The following is a 25,558-nucleotide window of genomic DNA, read 5'->3' on the forward strand; positions in this document are numbered from 1 at the left end:
CTCTGGGCCCAGCTAGACTGGTCCTGGTCAATTTACAAGCCCCAGTGAAGATAAACGGCCCTCTTAAAACTATCTACTCCCTTGCTCATTACCACCTCTTCCGGTAAGCTGTTCCAAGGTTCCACTACCCTGCTAAAATAATTTTTCCTAATATTTATGTTAGCCTGAGATTTAAATAGCTTAAAACAATGACCCCTTGTCCTGTTTTCAGTGCTAAACTTCAGCCCCGTAACATCTTTCATTTTAATAAATTTAAACAACTGAATCATGTCCCCTCGGTTTCTTCTTTGCTCAAGACTGTACATTTTTAGCCTTCTAAGCCTAGAATCATAATCTAAGTGGGAAAGTCCACTTATCAGCCTTGTAGCCCGCCTTTGAACCCTTTCCAATACATTAATGTCTTTCTTAAGATAAGGAGACAAAAAATGAACAGCATACTCCAAATGGGGTCTTACCAAACTTCTATATAAGGGCAGAAGAACTTCTTTAGATTTGTTTGAAATAGATCTATTGATAAACCCAAGCATCTTATTGGCTTTGTTACTAGCAATGCTGCACTGTTGGCTAAACTTTAAATCCTGACTTATTAAGACCCCCAGATCAGTAACTTTGTCTGCCTTACTAATGACTGAACCTTGCAAATAATAACTTGTACACTTATTTCCATGCCCTAAATGTAGCACTTGACATTTCCCAACATTAACAGCCATACCCCATTTATCAGCCCACTCCGTGCTGATCTAGATCCTCTTGCAGCTGATTTGCTTGTTCTTCATTTTCTACAGTCCCCATGACTTTGACATCATCAGCAAAACAATTCATGTTCCCAGAAATATTTTTGTGAATATCGTTCATAAAGACATACATAGATGAATGTAAAAGGAAAAAGGATTTGGAATTGAAACAGAAGCAAAAAGAAGAGCAAAAAAGAAAGGATTGTGAAGAAGAAACTAAGAAAATGGAAAAAATTAAAACATATATTGAAAGTGAAACTGTAGAAATCTTTACAAAAAGCATATAGGGCTATTTTGGTAAAAGTCAGTAAAAAGGGATAATCCTTTTCTGTTTTTTGAGTTCTTAACAAATTGCTTTTGGTCACTTTTTAGGTACTTTTTTGTCACTTTTTAGTCACCTTTGTTTTCAAATTCGTCACCTTTCTCACTTTTTTCAAAGGCCATCAGCAGTCCTGGGCCTGTATTTCTTCAAAAACATTCCATATTGTTATAGAGAAGAAACGGACGTGCCTTGGGAAAACAAAGTAACTTTAATAGGAAAAAATATAGAATGTTGGGGGGAAATCTGAATTTCTTTTAAAAAGAGCCTTAAAAAAATGTCTATAGTTGCAAATTATTCGTCAGTTAATCACGTCTCACACCTCTTACTGCTCTCATTTCTCCCTCCTCCTTTTTTTTTTATTTTTCCTTGATGACCTAAAAATGCTATGCTTTGAATGCCCTCTCTCCCAGCCACAACCGTTCAAGAGCATCTCAAATTTCGTTTCCAAAGCTTCATTTTCGCAAAATTCCAGGGTAGAACTAACACCTCGCCTTCTAACAACATCAAAAATCGTTTAAGACTGCTTTTTTGGAACTACAATTTTGAATAACTGCCGAGCCCCAAACGTTACCAAATGTGGTCTACAGTCGTGTTTTTTAGACTTCAATTTTGAAAATTTTCTGGACAAGGTCCTCAAATTACCTTTCTCTAATACCATCCAATTCGTTAAAAATTGGATTTTTAAAACAACATTAGATTGAGGCGCTTAACACACAGTCCACTTGAAATAAAGTGAGCTGATGCTCCCGTAATCTGAAAATGCAAAAACTACAATGACGAAAAGAAATAAGATGGAGAGTTTTAAAACCCTCTCCCTATTATCAGTGAATATTGCTTAAAAACTTTGTCTTTTAAGACTTCTATTTCAAAATGGTTTTTGGGGAGAGTCCAGTGCACCTGCTTCCCTAACATCATCAAAGTTTGTTCATAACTGTGTTTTGAAATTTCAATTTTGAAAAATTGGAGGAGGGGTGAACAATTTCACTCTAGTTTGCAAAAAGAAAAAAAACGAAAAGAAAAAGCCCCTAAGTCCTATCCCTTACCCTAAAGTTAATAAATATCACCCATAATAACGTTTTTAAGGCCTCAGTTTCTAAAAATTTCCTTTTAAGTCCTCACAAAACTTTCCTCCACCAGACACATTCTAAACTTGTGTCCTTAAAACTAATTACAATTTCAAAGATTTCTCTGAGGGAGAACTTCCGGGACCACCTATGAGATAGGGAAAATTTTTAGTGCCCCCCTCCCCATTTTTTCTTGTTGCTTCACTGGCAGGTGATTTTTTTTTTCCAACAGTAAAAAAAAGGGGGGCCCGAAAAGAAATTAGAGACATTTGCAGCGGATTTTATCACACTATGTAATTGCTTCAAATGCACCAAACCCACCTAAACTTGTAGAGCAAATGAAGAAACCTGTTGCTCTTTCTGCAAATGTAGCAGCAAAAAGGTTTGAAACCATCTTGTAACACAACTTTTTAAAATACAGTAGATCTTCATTTTGCGCAGGAGTTACATTCCATGGAAATGCCGCTTAAATCGAGACCTAATACCAGTGTTAAAATAGGGGTTAGGTTCCGGAGATAACAAAATACTTCATTCTAGTAATGACTAATTGTATTATAAGTTTAATGTGTACTTATATCGACTTTTATGCACAACATATATAAAGAAAACATAAATTAATTTCATTTTCTGTTGACAAAGAGGAGCTGGCTATGGCAGTCATTGAGAATTTTTCTCCGTAATTCTTTGCAGAGCATTAAGGCATCCATGATAACTTGCATCATTTCCATGATAAAATCTTCTTTCACCAACAAATCAGAAAGATCATTTCCATTGTCTAGGAATGGCTCAAAATTTTCATTGTGAACTTTTTAAGTTGTGCATCACTGATGTCAGTATCCTCATTGGTTTTGGTCTCCTTTGTCACTCCTGAAAACTCTTCTTCCACTAAGTTCTGAACTGTGTAAGTTTAATAGCTTTACTTCTTGCAAGAGCTCAGAAACTATTCTGTTAAATGTCGCCAGAGGCCCAAGCTCGATTATTAGCATGCCAAAATGCAGTTTATTATGCCTAATCTGCAATCTGTAGGAGTTTGGATTTTGAAATGGGGGGAAAATTTTATCTGTTTACATTGCCGCATCTGGGTAGAACCGAAATTCATCCGCGTAAAATAAAATAAAGGTGTCAAATATTAAACTGCATATAATCAAAACTGTCTTAAAAAAAGCCCCGTGTAAAACGAGGGTTTACTGCATACTTTTTAGATTATATTAGATATTACATTTCCATTTACCGTACTTTTTAACTTAAATTTGAACATGTTTCAACACATTTAATATCTGCATTACTTTTTTTTTATTTGTAAAGGAATTAGTAATATACGAAAAATAGCCAAATATCTATGAATTTATAGCAATATCTCAAACGCATTGCAATTCCTGTTAAAAATGCAACATTTTGACCAAATATTCGATCAAATCAGTTAAGTACTAATATATATATATATATATATGTATATATATATATATATATATATATATATATATATATATATATATATATATATATATATATATATAAGCATTTATGAGAGTAAACTGCTGTCATCTTTAATGACTTTATGTCTAGAAAATGTATCAGATGGCAGCTGTCCACCCAAGCTCAAAACACTTTCTAAGACACCTAATAAACTCCTATGATAAAACATTCTCCCTGCTCTAACTTCTACAGAAATGATGAACATTTATGACAGCTACCGGCCACCATCTTTGATGATGTTGTAGCAGGGAAATGTACCTGGTGGAGGTTCTCCAACCAAGTCCAAAGTACTTTCTAAAACACCAATTGAACATTAAAAAAAAAATCTCCCCACTCAGATTTTCCTACATCATGTGTTGTCAGATTCTGGACTAAAGGGCTAAAACTAGAAGATTAAAAGTAAAGCTCTGAATACTGAATTCATTTTCGGAAAAAAGGGTAGAGGGTTTTTTATAATGCAGCTTGTTTCAGTATATCTCCGTTTGAGCAAAAAAAAAAAAAAAAATCATACTGACATGCTTAGTATAAAATGAATTTTCAATCAAACTCTTTCATACTTTGTATCAATATTTAGTTAATTTAAATCCAAAATGTCAAACATTCTAAACGCTGAAAATCAAATTAGTAAATTTTTTTTTCTTTCCAAGCATTCTTATATTTTTATTCTTAGAAAGTTAGCTCTTTTATGAAATAGATCTCTATTATGGCCTTCATCATGTTTGTGTACCAAATCACACATCCAATATAAATTTCACTCCTCTGAAAATGTCAAGGAGTATTTTAATGAGTTGAAAAAATTCCTAGCTCTTATCTCTATATGTATGGTGCATAGTTTACTGTATACTTTTTCAATGTTAAAATTCCTTATGTTATCAGATTTTTGTTTCAGCACCTATTTATGTGAAAATCTCCGTAATTTCTATGTTCAGGGTTTGTACACCCTTGAAAAACTTTGAAAACTGCTCGAAAAAAAAAGTTCATTTTCAAGTGCTTGAAAAACTTTCTCATTGCTTGAATTCTTCCAAAATCATGGAATTGTACGAAAAAAGAAAAAAAAAACTCCACAGTACAATTTTCTGACGTGTTTGATTTACAACATCAAGGAAAATTGCTTCGGTATTTGAGGTTTCAATCCTTTTGCATCTAGTAAATATTTTGATGTTTTTGACAATCGGAAATTATTTTGACAAAAGCTACCTTTGATTAGCTTATTTAATGCTTAATTTCAGCAAATGGAAAAGGTTTTTTTTTTTTTTTTTTGGAGCCATAGCAACATGGAACTTTGGACTTCGGAACACTGCATCTTGTGTTTGAAATTTCAACCTTTTTGCGTCTTGCAAATAATTAAATATTTTAACCATTCGGACGTTAACTTCACATATGCTACCTTAGATTAGCATTTTTTATGTTCAATTTTAGTATAAATAAGTAAATTTTGTGGGAAACATACTTGGTTCATGAAAATTTGCTTCTTATTGATTGAAATTTCAATCCTTTTCTATCTTTTAAATACTTTTTATATTTTTGACAATTAGAAGTTATTTTAACATATACATTAGATTAGCTAGTTTATTTTCTTATTTTAATAACAAAAAATTAACTACTCTTGTTTTGTTTAATTACACACTTTTTTGTTATTAGTTTTATTTTTGCAAACTTGATTTTAATTATTATTAGCTTAATTTCATTTATTACTGATTTTTTCAAAAAGTATTAAATTCAATAATTACTTGAGCACAAGGGCGCCCATGTGCAAAATTGTAAGGGGGGATGAGATATTTTCTCCATAGTTTAGCAGGATATTTTCCCCTTGAAAACTGATTTCAGTTCAGATTAGAGATATTAAAATTTGACATTTTTAATAACCTATTCATTAATGGCTGAAGAAGAAATGTTTTTACACTTTTGCAAAGAAAAAAGTACTAAAAGCAAGAAAGTTCTAAATTCTGAATTTGCAATGTTGGTTACTATACGTTGTTCCTTCAAGACTTAAATTATAACTTAAACTGCCATGAAAGTTTGTTAACTTTCTAAATTTATCACTTATTGTACTTCTTTCTGAATGTTTTAAAATCAGTACTCATGTATTACTGTTTTTAAAACATTCATTTATCATTAAAAGTTTTGAAGAAAAAGCTTAATGCATTTATTTACCATAAATCTTAGACAATGATTCAATTTCAAAAAATAAAGGAAAGGAAAACTACTTTGCCTTGTGTAGATCTTTGAAGAAACTTAACAAAATGGAAATGTTAGACATGCAACAAAACTTATTTTTTCTTATCCTGTTACTTGTTAAAATGAAGGCTTATTTCTTGAATTTTATTCTGCACTCCTGGGAATTTTGATTAAAAACTAGCCTGGAAATCCTTAATTTATAGGTTTTTATTCTATATTATAATTGTCTTGACCAGAAAAAATATATTTGCTATTATATTTTCATGCAATTACATCACATGTATTATATTTAAAATAGTACTTTCATGAGCATAACTTTACAGGTCAAACTGTAGTTGTTTGTGAAACAAAAGAGATCATGGATGATGTTGTGAAGATGTGTAAAGATATGAACATTCACGTTCATGCTTTATATAAAGCTCTTACACAGACACAGAGAACGCAAATAATAAATGAGTTTGAAAGTGAAGATATTTCAGTAAGTGTTCTGCTTAAACTTTTGCTTTCTACTCATACTTTATATTTGGTGGGAACAGATAGCTGTATATTTTGAGCAAACCAACATGAAGAGATTGCCATTGAATACAACTGAAGGTTTGAAAAGAGTACTGATTTTTTTTTTTTTTTTAATATGCCAAAATATCAACAGTGACACCACAGAATGTGTTTGTAGCATGAGCACCTCTGTCAGTTCAAAGTGTCATTAATTTAATTTATTATTGTAATTGCTGTTTAATTATTTATTTTTTTCATTTTTTGAAAATGGTTGCTTAAGATTCCATAAGAAAATTTACCACTGTTTATGAATTAGCCACTAAAATGATTTTGGATAAAAAATAATTTTAATTGTCCGTCTGAAACGACTTGGAGACACTCAATGGATATCCTGTCCCACACGCTGTATTCTCTTGCAGACCTAGTTAAAATTCAAAACTGTCTGCCAACTCAAATAATGTCTTTACAATTTTGAGCAAAAAATCGCTGCACTTCTCCAGAGTCTTATATTGTGTTCAGCAGCAAAAATGTCCAGTTGAAAGCAAGTAGATTGCCATTATGAAACCAAAATGTTTTTTCAATTATATTTGCTTTTTTTTTCAACATTACTGGGGGAATCTGAAAATTGGCATGCATTTGTCGCTTTAAAAAAAAAAGTGTAATTAGTTAGAAATTTGCATGAAAAATATCAATTTTAGAAAATTTTCTGCTACTGGCTTTCACATGTTAGTCTACATTATTTAAATCTGTTTTCTAGGCAGTGCTCTTTCCAACCACTTGATTTGATCAATTACTCTTGGCCTCTAAACAAAATTTCCATTCATATTCATGCAAAAAAGGGATTTATTCTTGTATTGCCTGCAAAAATCTCATTCTTTAGTCATGGAATTTGTAGATTGACACAAAGATCAGAAAAAAAAATATAGCTATTGATGGTTAGACAATTCTTTAAAAAGTTTACCATTTTTACATTACACCCCCCCCCCCCCACACACACACACACAATTTTTACAAAATTATTCTTTTAAATCAACTTGTACCTCGGTAGTTCCTTCAATAATGTTGTTAGCTTTTTAAAATGTGCGAGATTTTAATTTTTCCTTCTCTGAATTTCCCTTTTTAGCAAATATTTATCAAAATACAGTTCTAAATTTATTTTACTGGTATAAAATTGCACCTCGTTATTTATTTTTTTAAATGATTGTTTTCGATTTATCAAGAAAGATTACTAGCTTTTTGGTATTTATCTTGAAACTGTCTTCTATTTTTACTATTTTATGACTAAAATTATTTTTATTGTCCAGTAGATAACCAACTATCTAGGATGTTCGCACCCTTCAATTTCCTGGATTTCTGAACTTCCCAGGTTTTTTGATATGCTGAAAAACGCTCTTGGCCGATCGTTTATAAAACTGAAATTACTATAATATTAGGTGTGCAACTTAGTTTGGTCCGTGTTCAAAAGATGGCACTAGAGGCTATAAATAGTTGATGGCGACAGCTGTTTTGCTGTATCATGAAGTGCCAATATCTGTTAACCAAATATTATTTATAAGGCTATGAGTTTTGCCCAATAAGTTTAATTTTTATTACATTGAAAATACCGAGTTACATTCCAAATAAGCACCATTTATGATTTTTTGTTTTAACCCGGGAGAACTCGCAGTATTTTTCGTCACACGAACGCTCGCAAAGAGCTCCATAGGCCCGGAGTGGTTATTTCAGTAAATTAAGTTTGCAAAATAGAAAAAAAAAATGTGTTTTCAACACTGAATTATAAATAGATAAACAGCCTCTAAACTATGTTTTTAAAAGTAAGGTTTAAGAAAGTTTTATGATACATGAATCTAAATCTTCTTCTAAGCATTACTGATGATCGCTTTACTGTTCTGTGTCATTTTCTTCTTCATCATCTTCATTAAGGGAGTTCTCATCAGTCGAAACCTCAACCAACAAGGTCTGCAACCTCTTCATTTCATCTTTGCAGCTTAAATAGCGATGCATTTCACAACCTCTTCCTTTACATTCATAATCTGAAATGAAAAGCGTGAGCGCTCGCTCCGGGCCTCTGAGGCCCGAACCGGAGTTTTCCGGAGAAAAGGGGGAATGTACATTCCTGAAAAGTATGTAGTCAGTATGTAGGTATTTCGAATGCAGCTACTGTGAACCTCATTGATTTCCGTTGAAGGGTTGATTTTTGGCAGCGTAATTTTGACCGGGCCTGAGAGGCCCGGTGCGAGTTCTCCCGGGTTAATAAGAAGAAAAAACAAAGGCGGATCCAGAAAATGTTCAAGGAGGGGGAGATTGTTTTTTACTCTTTACTCCTTAGAACTTCAATTTCTAAAAACTTTCAAAGGAGTATACTGAATTCCTCACTTACCCTTATGTAATCAAAGGTGTCCTACAGTTGTTTCTTTAAACATCATGGAATATTATGTAAAATTTCGGTTTTTAAACTTTAATATTCAAAATATACATGAAGAAAGTTCCTGTCTCTCGGTTCAAGGAGGGGGCAATCGCCCCCATCGCCCCTCCCTTGTATCCATCCTCAGAGCCTGATTACCGCAGGGGCATGCGGGGCACAGGCCCCTCCTCTTTGATTTCAGGGGGCCTAAATTCCCCTTATTTATCATGCTAATTAAAAATAATTAATGATTTCACTCAGAATCTAGAGTACAATGATATAATTGATATTTTTTCAAATGCCTAGACAAGGAAAATAATCTCTTATTTGTTGATAAAAATTCCTCTTAAAAATTTGATCTCTTTGCAAATCCAAAAACCACTCCAAGTTTAGTCTGTATTTACTATTAAAAGTTATATCATAGATAATTTTGATATTTACGGTTTACTGCAACGGGCAAAGTTTAACCACATTTTATATAACTATCGTACACTATATCTCTTCTATTTTTTAAATGTATGAGATACCACCAAATTTAGCATGGTTGTGTTACTACGCACATCAAAATATTTTATAGCATCATTATATAGAATCAGTGGAAATGGGAGGGGGGGAGCACAAAATGAATTTCGTGCAGTGTCTCAAAAATCTTAATCGAGCCCTAGGGAGGCCCTGAAATAGAAATGTGCCCCATGTGCAATATTAGAATGATCGGGCTCTGTCCATCCTTGAGAAAAAAGCAGTTGAAGCATATCAATTGCTTGTGTGGATGTTTATGGTAAATCTGCACCGTGGGGTAAATCTTTCAGAGAATGGTTTCAACTATTTCAAAGTGGTGATTTTAGAGTTGAAGACAAGGATAGTTCAAGTCAACCAAAAAAGTTTGAAGATGAAGACAGGTGCCCACCTGGGGGGGGGGGGTCATGGCACAGACTGCACCATTGAATTTTTTTTGGGGGGGGTCTTTACAATCTTTAGGGGGTGCAGCCTTACTCTTAGGGGGGACACCCCTGATGAAGAAATAAAAACTTTAGCCAAACACGATTCATGTCAAAAGCAAAAAGAGCTAGCAGAAACATTTAAAGTTACTTAACAAGCTATTTGAAAATGACTCAAAGCCGCAGGATACTTCCAGAAACAAGAATATTGAGTCCCATATGAGTTGAAACCAGACCATTTTGCATGTCCAACATGTTGCTTGAACTGTATAAAAAGAAGTCTTTTCTAAATGGAATGATAACCAGGGATGAAAAATTGATTCCTAGGACAAGCCGAACCACAAAAAATGGTATATAAAGCCCACCCAATGGAGAACATCAATGCCAAATATCCATGGTGCAAAGGTAATGATCTATATTTGTGGGTATCAGAAGGGTGTGATCCACTATGTGCTGCTAAATCCTGGTCAAACTATGATGGGAGATTTCTATGGGCAACAAATGATCCGTTTAAAGTAAGCTATGGCCGAAAAATGCCCAGAATATGCAACCAAAAACGTGTCCATATTCTTTTGCCAAGACAATGCTTGGGCTTATGTTAGTGTTGCAGTTAAAAACTGTTTGGAAAAGAGTGAATTTGAAGTTCTGACTCACCAGCCTTACAGCCCAGACCTTGACCCTTCTGATTAACATTTGTTTCAATCGATGCAGAACACTTTGACTGGAATACGAACTGGAATATTCACTTCAAAATAGGATATCAAAAATTGGCTTACTTCATTCTTTGCATCAGAAGATAAAGCTCCTGCCACAGAATCCATAAATTGCCAGAAAGATGGGAAGAAGTAGTGGCTAGCAGTGGACAATACTTTGAATAATGTATTAATTCATTTTATCATTCAAATAAATGCTTTTTTTAAGCAAAAAGAAAAAAGGAAGGACCAAATTAAGTTGTACACTCAATTAATCATAAAGCATCTTAAAATATGAAGAAAACAGTTCAGATATGCTTACAAATTTTAAAATATTAAAAAATATTGATGAGAGAGCCCTTTAAAAGCCTAAAAAATTCAAACCTTCACTAGACCCTTCAAAAAAAAAAAACGTAAAATTATAAAATTCTTCAAGAAAATAAACATGTTTATGAACATAAATGAAGGGTTTTTTGTTCTATTGTATGAAAAGAGCTCATTTTGTTGATTGGTGAACATGCTTTTTTGTAAAGCCCCGTTTTTGCAATTACTGTAGTTGTTAATTGTTGATTTTGTGTTGAGTTAATATCAATAGAAATTTGCTTTTCTAGTTCTTGCAGCCGTATTAGTCTTTCGTTTAATTGTTTCTAGATTCTACAATTTCAACTGTCCAAAAAGTTTGCGAATCTGGTTTCAGCATTTGCCACTTTTTGCATTGTGGTTTATGCTCTAAATTATTTTAATTAACAGCCATTCAATAAAAAATTGCATTGGCATGCATCAGTTTTTATTTCTTTAGTTTTGAGTTGGAATGAAATAGGGAAAAAGTCAAATTTTAGAGTGTCCTTTTTAAGTTTCGTTCAGAAAAATATTTTGGAAATTTTGCCTCGTGTAAGATGACCCTTCTCTGAAGTTTGTTTTTGTATTACATTTCCCAAATTGAATGCAATTAATAAGGTATTTAAAAAGAAAGCTTTCATACGCTTTTAATTATTTTGAATAGATGGTTACTTTTTCAAGAAATGCCGAAAAATCGAGCAAGAAGTTCCCTGAGTTCCTGGGAAGTTTTCTGGTTTCCTGGATAAAAAAAATCTGTACTGTACTTCATTTTTTTTCTGATGTTGTTGGTAAACCTTTACTTTTGGAACCTTGTATCATTTTGCATTGTTGCCACAGACTATTTAAAAATGACTTTTTGCTATTTTTTTTAGTACCTTGGAAAATTTTGTAAGCAAAAATGGGCTATTAAGCAACCTATTTTTACTCAAGCTACTTTTTTTTTTTTTTTAAGTTTTTCTTAGCCAATGCTAGTTATCATTTGAAAACACTTCAGTTTATTTCACCCTTGTTTTTTAATTTATTATTTTAAAACCTTTTATTATTATTATTATTGTTTATTTCCATTTCACCATCTTTTCAATGATTACTAAAACCCTTTCCTCACCTTCTAGTAATAATGGAAGTGATAATGGAGTAATAATAATTATGGACTGATCCAATTCATTGCTTTTAAACAATATTTATTGAGTTGATTAAATAACAAGATAATCTTTTCACTACTTTTTTATTGGTTAATAAAGTTGGTTTGTTACAACCTAAGTTTTGATCATCTTGACAATTGAGAAAGGATAGCAATTTAACTAGAAATGCCATGGAATTTTCTGAAAATTATGGAAAATAATATTCTGCAAAATATATGGACAGGTTTGTACCGTGCTTAATATGGTTTTTTTAAAGGCCTTTAAGAATATAAAAATGTTTGCTTCTCCTTTGTAAGTACAGAAATGCAAAATACAGTAGAACCTCCCTTAAGGGACACCTCTATTTAAGGGACATTTTCTCTGGTCCCTGTCCCTTTAAATAGGGACGTCCATGTATTTGCCTCTAATTAAGGGACACTCTATTTAAGAGACAGTCACAGAGAAAAAAAATGACCAAAAATTATGTATAAATGCATAAAAAAAAGTAAATTTACTGGAGTTCAAGTACACCTTTTCCTCTAAAAATTAATTGAGGAGAGTTAAACATTAACGTATAACATATGTTAATGAAACAAGCATATAATGTAAAAGTCTTGCAGAAAGTTACCTGCATGATTTACCCACCCAGATAATTAATCAAGTAGGCTCAAGGACAAGGAAGATTGCACAGAAACTGACTAGCTTTTTATATAAAAATTGAAATGTGAACACTATTTCTAATTCACGATGTTTTGCATTGTAAATTTCATGACATGAACAAAATTCATGCAATGAATTACTTCAAAATAATTGCTTTATGCGGCAAAGCTTTGGACTTACCAAATATTTGACTTAAATAAAATTAATAAAGTAATAAAAACTAAAAAAAATCAGTTAGTGTGAATCTTATTTAGTCGTGTGTGAAAAATGTATAGTATTTAATCTTAAATGTTAATAGTTTGTTAAATATATATATATATATATATATATATATATATATATATATATATATATATATATATATATATACTGAGTTAACACATTGCAGGAATAAACTAAAATATACCTCCAAAGAAGGGACACCTCTATTTAAGGGACATAATGTCTGGTCCCATTAGTGTCCCTTATTGAGAGGTTCTACTGTACTCTTGTTTTTTGGACTGGAATAATAGAATGTGCAATGTGAATATAATTTTTTTTCTAATGAATTTTATTGATTGAAAGAAGGAAAATCTGCTGAATTTTTCAAATCCAAAACCCAGAGTGACCAACTTTCTCAATTTGCATAGGAATTCTCACTTTTCTATCATCTTTTTTTTAGTTTATATTATTTCTCCATTTTTTTAAAAATATTCTTAATAAATTCCCAGTTTTGTGAAAATTTTGACACTTGAGTAGAGATGTAAAGTTTCCGAAACTTTTAAGTGGTTTAAAAAAATGGTTTTTTACCAGTTTTTTCGGGGAAAATGGAAAAATTGATCTTTTTATGAATAAAAATAGGGTTTCTTAACAGCTCTGTGTTTCTTGGAACAAATAAAGGGTTAAAAATTAAAAAATATATGCAATCCACACATCTTTTTCTGCTTGACAGAAATACATACACATAAAGGTAAGTTTAATTAGACAAAAAGGAAAAACCTTTTTGTTTTATAACTTGGAGCATTCTTGGTCAAACACCAGAAATAAGTCAAGTCGTCATACAACCAATAATATTGAGTAAGGTGGTGTCTAAGCATAATAATTACATTTTCTATTTTAGATTGCCTTTGAAACTTGAAATAATAAGTGCAATTTTTGACTTTCAAACATAATTGATATTGTTTGAAAGAAAAATAAGTATGATTTCTCCCTTCTTTACAATGTAACTTTACTGTCTGAAAATGAAAGCTATTGAGTTTTGATTTTTTCCACTCCAGTCTAAGCAGTGGCAGTGTTGCCAGATTGGGGGAAATTTCCCCATTTTGGGGAAATCTGGTGCTCTCTGGGGAAAATTTGGGGAAATGAGTTTTGAGGGGAATTCTTTGGAGAAAAATTTTTTCTTGGGGAAAACCTGGGGAAAGAAAAAACCTCGGGGTAAAAAGAATTGTTTTCGTATTTAGATTCACGACAAGAAGTAATAGGGTCATTCCACGTCAATTCAACCAAGCCATGACACCCACCGACTCGGATTTTGATGAAACTTGGTGAGTTTAGTCCTTTAATGTAGAAAAGTATCCACATCAATTTTTTCTTCTCAATCTGCTTTAGTTTTCATTTTACAACCAGTCAAAATTTTGAATATTTCGTATTTTCCAAACTATGACGATTCTGCTCGTTGATTGAAAATAATATGTATTTCATTTATTTTTCAGCCAATTTTTGTGAAAATGTACAGTAATATTAATGAAAATATGAGAATTTCAGAAAAAAATATAAAAAAATTCTTAATAATATTTTAAAGTAGAAAAAAATTATTTTCATAATTTTTTTTCTGAAAGTATGAAATACGTTAAAGTCAATATCAACTAAAGGGAGTATGATAATCAAAAAAATTCTTTTATCCTGATGATCTTAGATGTGTGTTCTGCCATTAAAAAAGTAATAAAATTAATGGCTTTTTCAGTTCTTTATGTTTTTAGCTTAAAAATATATCTGCTTCATTGTTTTTCTTTTTCTTTAAATTTTATTCTTTTATTTATTTATTTTCAAACACTATTATCAAAAAATGAATGTATTTAAAAATATAAATATCTCAGTAATTTGCACATGAAATGCTTTTAATTTTTATTTTAATCACAAAAATGCTATTTTTTACAAATTTCATTACATAGTACACTAGTGCAGCCAGAAATACCTACTGGAGGGATTTTTTGGACCAAACATACCTACTGGAAGGGTTTTTTTGACCAAAAATACCTTCTGAAAGGGTTTTTTTGATTAACAATACTTTCTGAAGGGGATTTCTTGATCAAAAATATCTTCTGAAAGGGGATTTTTTCATCAAAACTGTCCTTTCGTATGCAGAAACTACTGTATTACAATACGCATATATATGTTAAAACCAATGCCTTTGGGAGAATCTTAAAAGTGTGTTCTACCATTTTAAAAAATAAAATTGATGGCTATTCCATTCCTTTTTATGTATGTATAAATTTAAAACAAAATATTTTCGAAAAATTTTCATTTTCCAATTTGTTTACATAGCTGTATTATCTGCTAGAATAAAGAACCTACAAACACATTTTTTAATGAATTAGCATCTATCAAATCAGCCTGTTATTCCTATTATTTACAAGATAATTTTTTATTTACTTTTTCTCTGAAATATTGATTCCACTTAAATGTTTTTCCAACTTCTTTATGTAGTATGATAATTAATATTTTATTACCTTTTGCAGAAACTCAAACTTTTTCAGAAATATTTTGTGATGCAGACAAATAGTTTGAATTCTTGTTATGATTCAGTTCGTAGCTTTAGAAAAATTTGTTCATCTTCAGACAAATCATTAACATTTTCTATAACTTGTGTGCTCCATGACTAAATTTGTGACAATGATTTAATGTCATCTTTCCTACACTGCACTTATCTTCCATTTTTCTTACTAAAACAGGTAAACATAAGCAGCTCTAAGCACACAGAATATCTAAATGAAAACTTACTGCAATAGTTATGGAATTAAGGTATCTCAAAGTTTAACTCAATTATCTGACAGTCTGTTTTACTTTATGTTCAGCATTTAATTTGCTTCTCTGTGTGTGGGAAAATCCTTTTGATCCTTGAAACATTTATCAAAAGGGGATATCAAATTTTAAAAAAGTAGTTTTTTTCTGACTCAACAGTATATTTATTTGTAACATTGAATCAGATGGCAATTAAGGAATAGTTTTAGAAAATACCCTTTAGAAACTTTCAGTTTGACAATATGATCCTTTTTCTTGCAATAAAACTAGAACAGTCTTTAAATTTTTAACTTCTTGTACAGGGCTATGAGTCTAGCTGTTTGGTAAGAATATACGGCACATAATTATCATTTGACTGCAATTTCGAGTTTGAGTGCTTAAGAATTTTCTTTTATTTTTGAAAAACAATAGAACTGCTTTAATAATCAGACATTTAAAAAAAGGGTATTTTTTCTCAACAAACATATTTGTATGGCCATTTGTTAAGAGAAACTCCACCTGAATAAATTTCATGAACTCCTTTTTTACATACACCACAAAGCAAGTTGCATAGTTTATTCCTTTGATTTTTTTTTTTTTAACTGTGTAATTCACACTGTTGCAAGTTTCACCCAGAAAAATTTTTCTTAAATAAAATTATTTTTTCCCATCCCTGATGTATTTTTGGGTTGCCAATCATTCCTTCTCTTTTTCATCATTAAAAGCTCATAGGAAATTGTTGCTAACAAACACGGCAACTCCTTGTCCCACTTTAATAGTGAAGCAGGCATTCCTATATGCTCTGTACTGTGTCTATTAAGTTTAATCGAATTTTCTGATCAAAATCTACCGAGAAAACGAAAGAATTTATATGCTTTCAACTTAATGTACCCCGTATATATAAGTGTAACTTCTTCAGCACATTATGGAACCCCACGCCTTGCAAGAGACAAATGAATAAATGATGAGTAAACAACACATGAATTATAAACTTCCACCATTACAATAGTATTTTTGAGAACCCCCTTTCTACCCCTCAGCCCTCACGAACCCCTAGGGGTTCGCAAACCACTGGTTGGGAAATGTTTAGATGAAGAAGGATTTGTTTTTCACTTTTGCAGTAGGAGAACATTTCACAGGTTGGAAGAAAGATGAGAAGAGAACACTTATGAATAGGCTACTATGTCAGTGGCACAGGGGGGGGAGGGTGAACGCTCTCCCTCCCCCCCCCAAAAGGCATTGGTTTTAACATACTAATACAATAGTTTATGCATATGAAAGGACTGTTTTGATGAAAAAATCCCCTTTTAGAAGATATTTTGATCAAGAAATCCCTTTTAGAAGATATTTTTAATCAAGAAATCCCCTTCAGAAGGTATTGTCGATCAAAAAAAAACCTCCAGAAGGTATTACTGATCCAAAAAAACCCTTTCCCTAAGGATTTTTGTTCCAAATAACCCCTCCAAAAGGTATTTCTGGCTGCACTAGTGTACTATGTAATGAAATTTGTAAAAAAAAATAGCATTTTTGTGATTAAAATAAAAATTAAGAGTATTTCATGTGCAAATTATTGAGATGTTTATATTCTTAAATACATTCATTTTTTGATAATAGTGTGGGGAAATAAATAAGAAAATAAAATTAAAAAAAAAACAATGAAGCAGATACATTTTTAAGCTAAAAATATAAAGAACTGAAAAAGCCATTAATTTTATTTTTTTTTTAATGGTAGAACACACATCTAAGATCATCAGGAAAAAAGAATTTTTTTGATTATCATATTCCCTTTGGTTGATATTGCCTTTAACGTATTTCGTACTTTCAGAAAAAAAAATTAAGAAAATAATTTTTTTCTACTTTAAAATATTGTTAAGAATTTTTTAATATTTTTTTCTGAAATCCTCATACTTTCATTAATATTACTGTAAATTTTCATAAAAATTGGCTAAAAAATAAATGAAATATAAATTATTTTCAATCAACGAGCAGAATCGTCAGAGTTTGGAAAATACTAAACATTCAAAATTTCGACTGGCTGTAAAATAAAAACGAAACCAAATTGAGAAGAAAAAATTGATGTGGATACTTTTCTACATTAAAGGACTAAACTCACCAAGTTTTATCAAAATCCGTGCCAGTGGGTGTCAAAATGCCTTTTTTTTTGGTTGAATTGACATGGAATGACCCAGTAGTTACATTCAGTACATTGTTGCCCATTAGCCAGGGCTAAGGCAGAAATACATGAAATACACCGCCAGCTCAGTCATTTCCAGCCGAGGACTGCAGTTTCATGCTTATTAGCACTCATCAGCCCGGCATAGAAAAGTGACTGAATATACCATGCCTTGCCTTCAATCTTAGAGTTTAACCGAACCATTGCTTTAGTCACTCGTCTGGTCTGTGCTTATTCTACATTAACTACCAGTTTGTTTGGCACTCTTGGCTTCCTTAAGAGGTTTTCCATCTCCTGCTCAGTCACTTTTCTATGCCGGGCTGGTGAGTGCTAATAAGCACGAAACTGCAGTCCTCGGCTGAAGTGACTGAGCTGGCGGTGTATTTCATGTAGTAGTTACATTGTTTGTATCAAACAGCGGTGGTTTAGATTTGCTAAACTTTATGAAATTCGCATTATGTGGAATATTATGCGACGGAATTCGCATTAATGTTCTGCATGAGTAACTAGTTGATATGTGAAACTGGTAAAAATAAGTGCGATGAAGAATGTTCTTGGATAAATATATACAAAAATCATAGTTTAAATGAACATACAGAAGCAGAGCAGTGGCGGATCTAGCCGATCGTTTTGGGAGGGGCCATCCAAAATTTTTGAACAAACTCTCGAGAAACATTATTAAAATGAATGATTCTAAAGGGAGAGTGAGGGTGTATGGAATTCCCCATCCTTAATATTGTACCTTAGACGCTCTAAAAATTAAATTTTAAGCTATTTTTGCACGTATTAGAGAAAGCAATGGAGGATTTGTGAGCTCTCCCTCCAAAAAATTTCGAAATTAAAGCCATAAATACGCAAATTTAGGCTCTCTTTGGTCTCGTGAGCAATAAGTGACTCGGAGGACAACAGCATCTAGAGAACGTCCAAGTGTCTAAAGTTGAAATCTAGATATGATACTTATCGGAGCTCCTCGGGAAACTTCTGGCCCCTCCCAGGAAACAATCCTGGGTGCGCTCCTGAGTCTAAGTCTAAATCAAAACTGAATTGATTTTTCTTTTTTTTTTCTAATAGAAACACCAAACCAAAACTGCACTAAGGCCGAACCAAAATTTAAACTGGATTTTCAGTTAATTCATATGGCTGTGCTAAGCACAGTAGTAAAAGTAGTCATACCTGCACTTTTGAATGAATCTGAGTTATTATAACCAAGTTTTTCTTTGTTTCGTATTTTACTTAATAAATAAAAAGGTTTTAGGTTCATAAAACGGTTTTTGGGGTCATTGGATCAGGAACTATTTTTTAAAAAAATAGTTCCAACTTGCATTATCAAAGTTAGTATTTTAACATTTGAGGAGGGCTGCGGGGGGGGGGGGGGGGGATTGCATTAGAATTTAAGCATGAAAAATTTCTAATCACTTTTTACTGAAAATTTCAATTAAAACTTCCTGAAAAATTGAAAATAAAATTATTTTTTCAATTTTTCCGTAGTGGAAATAAACCATTTTGGAAAAAACTGTTTTTTCCCAACTGTTTTCATCTCTACACTTGAGTAAAATTTTTGGCAATCAATCATATTGCTATAAGATTGCTTGTTGCAGCATCATACCATATGAGATGAGATTTAAGGTACTCCTCCTGCACCAATTACTATAGTGCTCAAAATTCGTATTTTGCAAGGTTTCCCTTCAACTTGCAGCATGATTCAATAGGTAGAATGAATAAAAAAGTTAAGATTTTTTTTTTCAAATCTCCACCCTTTTTTAAAAATTTTCTCACTATTTTGATTTTCCAGTTTGGAAAGTAATTTTTAATTAATTAAACCCGCCCTGCCAAAAATTACTTTTCGTACAAGCATTTTTCTGTCTACAAAATGTCCTGTAAATATTTTAATTTTTTGAATAATGAAAGTTTTTTTTTAATCTGGCTTATCTTATTTATTATTTTAGTTTTTTGATATTAATTTTATTTATTATCTATTTATGAGTATTGTTACTTGTTTCAGGGAATAAAATAAAACATCAAAAATAATTTGTAATTGGACTTTAATTACCTCCCCCCCCCCTTTTTTTTCTCGCTGTAAGCTGTCATTTTTTTTTCAATTAATTATAATTGTATATTTAATTAAGTATATTTTGTACAAGATTATAATGTTAGATTTAATTTATAACTTACTACTTATTATACTATTTGAATTTTTGAAAAGGTGTTAAAAAATTTCTTAATTTTGATTTCACGAATTGATTAAGCACTCTGATGGAAAAGTAATGCTATTATTACCCAAAATTGGGGAAAACCCATTTCCTTTTTTTAAATCACAATAAACTGTCATTGTGTTTGGTAATTACACTCCTGTTTGTGAAAATTGCAACACCACGAAAGACTTACGCGAGTGAGCTGAAAATTGCAGGAAATGTAAAGTAGGCATGATTTGCAAATGATTAGAAATGCAGACCGGTAGCGCATGCGTGTGCAGAACGGCGGCTCGAGCAGAATATAAATAGAGGACTGTAGCGAGGCGTGTATGATTATCGGTGGTTATATGCTAGAGTAAACGTTAACTAAATCTTTACTATGTCTCCTCGACGAAAGGAAGCAAAATTTGAGCAAATTTCGGAGTTGAACAAGGCAGAATCGTCGGCCTTTGTGAAGCTGGATTGTCTTATCATGCAGTAGCCGCTCGTGTGCAGCAGCACAATCATGCGTATTTGGAAGCAGTGGACGGACGAGGGTCGGAAATCCGGGAATGGACCCCGAAATGCGACGTCAGCTCGCGATTACAGACACCTGGTGCATATGGCGCTGACGGAACGCACAGCTTCTTTTAGACAATTGGCAGAACAGTGGTCAACAGCTGCAGGTGTTTCAGTGTGTGCTTCATGAATTCGATGACGTCTGCTGCAGCCATGGGTGCAAGACCTTCCGTCTCAGGACGGATTTCCATCTTGGACAAAATTTCCATGACGGAGATCAAGACGGAAAGAACTTCGATGACTTCCCTCCAGTTTTTACTTAAAAAAGAAAAATTGAGTATTTGAAAAATATGCTTTAATTACTGTACTGTTCCATAACCACGAATTTACATCGACATTCTCTCGATTTTCCGCCATGGGCTTGTTTTTGTTTTGTTTGCAACGTGCTTTTGGAGGCGTGGCTTTAGACTCACGCAGTTTGACTTGTTTTAGGTTGCTTTGTTATTTCCAACTCACTGCATTGCAGACCGCGGAGTTGCTCACTATTCTCCCTGATTTATTGTCTCTATTTGAAAATTTAGCCTTTTCTCTTGATCATCCTTTTGTTTTTTTTTTCATTTGCAGGGTTTTTTTTTTTTTTTTAATCAAAAAATGTCTTACAGTTGAATCTGAATCACCGATTGAGAGTGATTGCTGACGGAATGAAATTTTTACGCCACAGTAAAGGGCGTCCATATACCAGGCAAAACGGGAACTATCAGGGACTTCAAAGATATTAATGAAAATGGGAATTTTGAAAAGAATCGAGGGGGGGGGGCTTTTAAGCTGGTTTGAAACACCGATGGGCAACTGTTCCTGAATGTTTAACATGTTGCTGGTAAAATATTCTAAGACTTGAGGAATTACTAAATTCCAATGTCTTTCAATTCAACACTCGCTAAAATGGAAGTATGGAAGGAGGGGGTGGGGTAAGGAAACGAGAAAAACTAACGGCATCACGAATTTGAAAAAAAAAACGCTGCTCTTGCAAAGAGGGAAAGTCCGCAAATTAACCCATGATACTGAGGTCCTAAAACGTTTGTATCTTGGATATACTAAGAGAGGGCGAAAGGCTACTCAAGGGCTCCATAACAAAAATATCGAAAAACTGAATTCAAAGTCATTTTTGAAGTTAGGAGTGGTTTGGGATTTTTCCTCTGCAAATTCTTTAAAATTTAAAAGTCAAAACTGTTTAGACTATCCTTAATGATGTAAAAGTGGGGAGGTGGAGGTTTTAAAAAAATCAGAAACTGGAGTCTTAAAAATATAAAATACTAATTTAGGCAATATTTGGCGAATTGATGAGAGATGGTTTTGGTGTTCTAACCTGAAAATATTTTGTAGCTGATGGTATTAAAAACTATTTAAGGCTACACTTAAATTTCTTAAGAGAAAGGGAATTTGGGATCCTCTCCCGAAAGGTGTTTGTAATTGAAGTCTTAAAACATTCAGGCTGTCGTTGGCAATGTCAAGAGGGGAGGGGGGGATCTCTTTAGGCGAAATTCCGAAACTTGAGTTGTAAAAGCGAACCTTTAGACTGTAAACCATCTTGGGGTTCGGGGTCCCCTTCCCCGAAAAAAATTCGAAGCTGAAGCATTCAGAACTCAACTTTGAGTAATCTTTGAGAGACTTAAGTCTCAATAAAGTTTAGAACTTAAATTCTTAAAATTTCGGCGATTAAAAGGGGGAACCGTAAATTTAAGTCAAATTTAGTGAACTTAGGGGGAAGGAGTTCGGGGAGGGGGGGAGGCTCTCTCCCCCGAAAATTTCTCCATGCTGAATTTTGAAATGCTGTTTTTGCTATTGTTGAGTGAATTAAGAATTAGGGAATTCGTTGGGTCTTTCTCGGAACTTTTTCGAAATTGAAGTCTTTCAGTAGAAAAATAAATCTTAAACACAAACTTACAGTGCCTTTAATAAACACAAAGAGGAGGGGGGAGGGTGTTCCGTCGCCCAGCCCGAAATATTTCCGTTTCTGAAATTTTAAGAGCTCTGTTTTGGGCTATCTTTGGATGACTTAATGGGGAAGGAAGTAGGAAGCTTCTTTCAAAAGTTTCCGAAATTAAAATATTAAAACTTTTATGCGGTCATAAGTCCAGGGTTGCCAACTTTCAGACAGGCTCAAGAGGAGCACTTTTCCGCAGATCCAAGATTCGAGTATTGCGAGCGAGAAAATTGCATATCAGCGACTTTGTGATAAACTAATAATTTGTAATGGCAACACTAAGTGTTATTGTGGATTTTAAATGAAACATATTATTAAAAAATTATTTCCATCTATTTTTTATTACCAGCACTTCTGTTACATTTAGCAAATACAATATACAAACAATAAATGACTATTGAAATTAGTTATTACTCAAATACAGTCAACTTCAAATAAAAATTAATTTAAAATGGCATGGGAAAAGAACATCAAATGAGTAACAGAAGTTAAAATGACAGTACCTAGATTAGGCTTTTTGCAGCAACATTACAGTTGCTTTCTTTGCTTTAACGAGTTCCTCTTTAGTAAATTCTTTTTGATAACAAAGTGTTCTTTTAGACATTAATTTTGACTTTTCGATAACTATCGATTCTAAGGTTGACACACTTAAATTAGCCCGAAATTCATTTTGATTCTTCCTAACTAAGCTGAACACACGCTCACAAGCTGCATTGCTATGAGGAATTAACAAAATTCTTCGCATCAAAGTGGGTAACACTTCATATTTGACACAGCCTCGATGATCTTTGAGCTGGCTAATTAGAAACCAAGCCTGATCCGTCCTGTCACAATTGAGAATATCATTTGAAAATTCATCAATTTGATAGAGCGAAAATTCACTTTCAATTTTACCCTTTTGAGCATCGGTAAAATCCTCACAAAACAGTTGAATAAAATAGTCCACTGAACAGAAAGACTTTTCTAATCTCATGTTGACATCAGCAACTTCAGCATGCAGTAATGTATTGTCCTCTAAAGGAAATTTATCAACTATGTACTGACAGGCTACGGCGTAAAAGTCTCTAACATTTTGGTAGAACTCTGATTTATCATTTAGAGATAAAGTCTGATCAGTTAGATGTTGTCTAGTTTTACTGCCAATTACTAGATCTTCATCACACTTCTGTCGTTTTTTGCTCGAGAACTTCAATTTAAGGATTGAGTCGGCCTCCTTAACAGCAACTGGGGAAATAAAATTTGCTATAAGCTTTGTCAAGAAAGCAAGTAACTCCCGACGTAATCGGTGGATGAGTGGTGCCTCGGTCTGCAGCAGAACATTTGGACCTGTAAACACAGGTAAAGTATTCTGCAGAAATAGCAAATACAACTTTGTTGCAGAATTTCTGAACATTTTTCTTATTTTTTTACACTTTTCAGATGGATTTTCACCTTCACTCTCAAAAAAAAGAGTAAGCGATTCCCATTGCTCCAAAAATCTTGTGATCACATCCAACATGGACAACCATCTTGTCGAAACATACTTTAAAATTTTATGTTCTTCAAGCTCACATAATTGTTGGCACAATTTGAAGAATTCGACCCGCTTTGCACTTTTTTTGAAGTAGTAAAATGTATCAACTAAAAAGTCTTCAACATTCATGCTCAATGCTTTGGCACTTGTTTTAGCAGCTAAATGTAGGAGGTGGCAAGAGCACCTACTGACAAATATTTTAGGATTTTTCTCCAACAAAAATTTTGTAAAGCCTTTATTTTTACCAATCATTGCATTAGCATTATCACATGAAAATGCAACACAATTCGACCACGGTATTGATCGCTTTGAGAGTTCTTCGTCCAGTAAATTGAACATATTTTTACCTGTTGAATCCCCCTCTAACTTTGGAAGGCTTAACAAACGTGTAGAGATAGTTCCATTATCGTTGAAAATCACCACAACTGGAAATATTTTCTCTAAAGATGCAGAATTGCTTGCATCAGTTCCTAATGCAAATTTGCAATGTTTTAGAGAGTCTGATAGTTCCTGAGAAGTGTTGCTTGCTAAGCACTTGATGATAGCAGTTGTTTTAGTTCTGGCACATCCGTATTTTTTTGCCACTTCCGAATCTGGGAACATTTTTCTAAATAAAGGTTTTGCATGATCGGATGCGGCTATAGGCAAGTTGTGCTCCAAAAGGAAATTAGTAAATAAAAGTTCTGCCCTAATTGTATTATCATCATTTGATGATACAGCAAACGAAGAACTCAAAGTTTTATTAGTTTTTAATAACTGCACTTTTTCTTTATGGCGTTGACTATCAACATGGCGCTTGCAGTCCGATTGTCCACCATGTGCAATACTGAAATCAAAATCGCACGTCATACAATAAGCATGTTTTTCTGACTTTCGCGATTTTTTAAAAATTGGAAACAGTTTTGTGTAATCTTCTTTGAAAACTTGGCTATGCGGCCTCTTTGGGGGCATGATTATTAATCACAATCAAAAAATCGGTAAGAAAAATTCAGCAAGCACAAGTTCACTATCAACACCAAACCACAACATTCAAAGTTGAGAACACCAATAATTGCACCCGTTGCCAAACACGAAAGTCTGTAGCACAGAAAATTAATCTGCAAGCGCGAGGAGACTCAAACGGTACTTGACCGGCAAACCCTTCGTTTCATGACGCCATCAAAACCTATCGAGGACACGCGCGCGCATCAAGATAGCGAAAGTTCAGTAACACTGCGCTTCCCCCCCCCTGCCGCGGGCCCCGGCGTCGGATGATTGGCATATTCCTGTTGGCTATTGAAAAAATTATTGATTCCCATGCAAATTCGTTCTTGCACGTCGGCTGGGTGCGGGCTGACGCGATTGACGTCATCGCCAATCGGCGATCGGCACGTGCCGAGTCGACGTGCATAAGACACGTGCATTGAGATGGAAGGAGGTGGTGTTTGGAATGAGTGAGTGAGGGTGACTATCAAGTTGATAGATGGAGATCGTTTTTGTTTTTAAGCGATTCTGTTTTTATTTTTATTATCCTGTAAATAGTTCTGATTGAGTGTTCAAATAAACGACGAGTTTTTAAAAATTAGTTTTTCTTTCAAAAACAACTGCTACATGGGCTTAGAACGTTGGGAAAGTTCATTAAAGGAATTTTTTTATGTCAACAGGTTATGGGCCGTGCCCATGTTGCAATATTTCATTTTGAGAGATATATCGGCTTCGGGGGCCGTAAGGATTGAAAAATCTTATGAGCTTTTTAAAGTCTGAAGATTTTCAAGTTTAAGTTAGAAATTTTGAACATTGCTTTACAGCCATGGCTT

This window comes from Uloborus diversus, chromosome 3 (genome assembly GCF_026930045.1).
Source record: "Uloborus diversus isolate 005 chromosome 3, Udiv.v.3.1, whole genome shotgun sequence".
NCBI lineage: Eukaryota > Metazoa > Arthropoda > Arachnida > Araneae > Uloboridae > Uloborus > Uloborus diversus.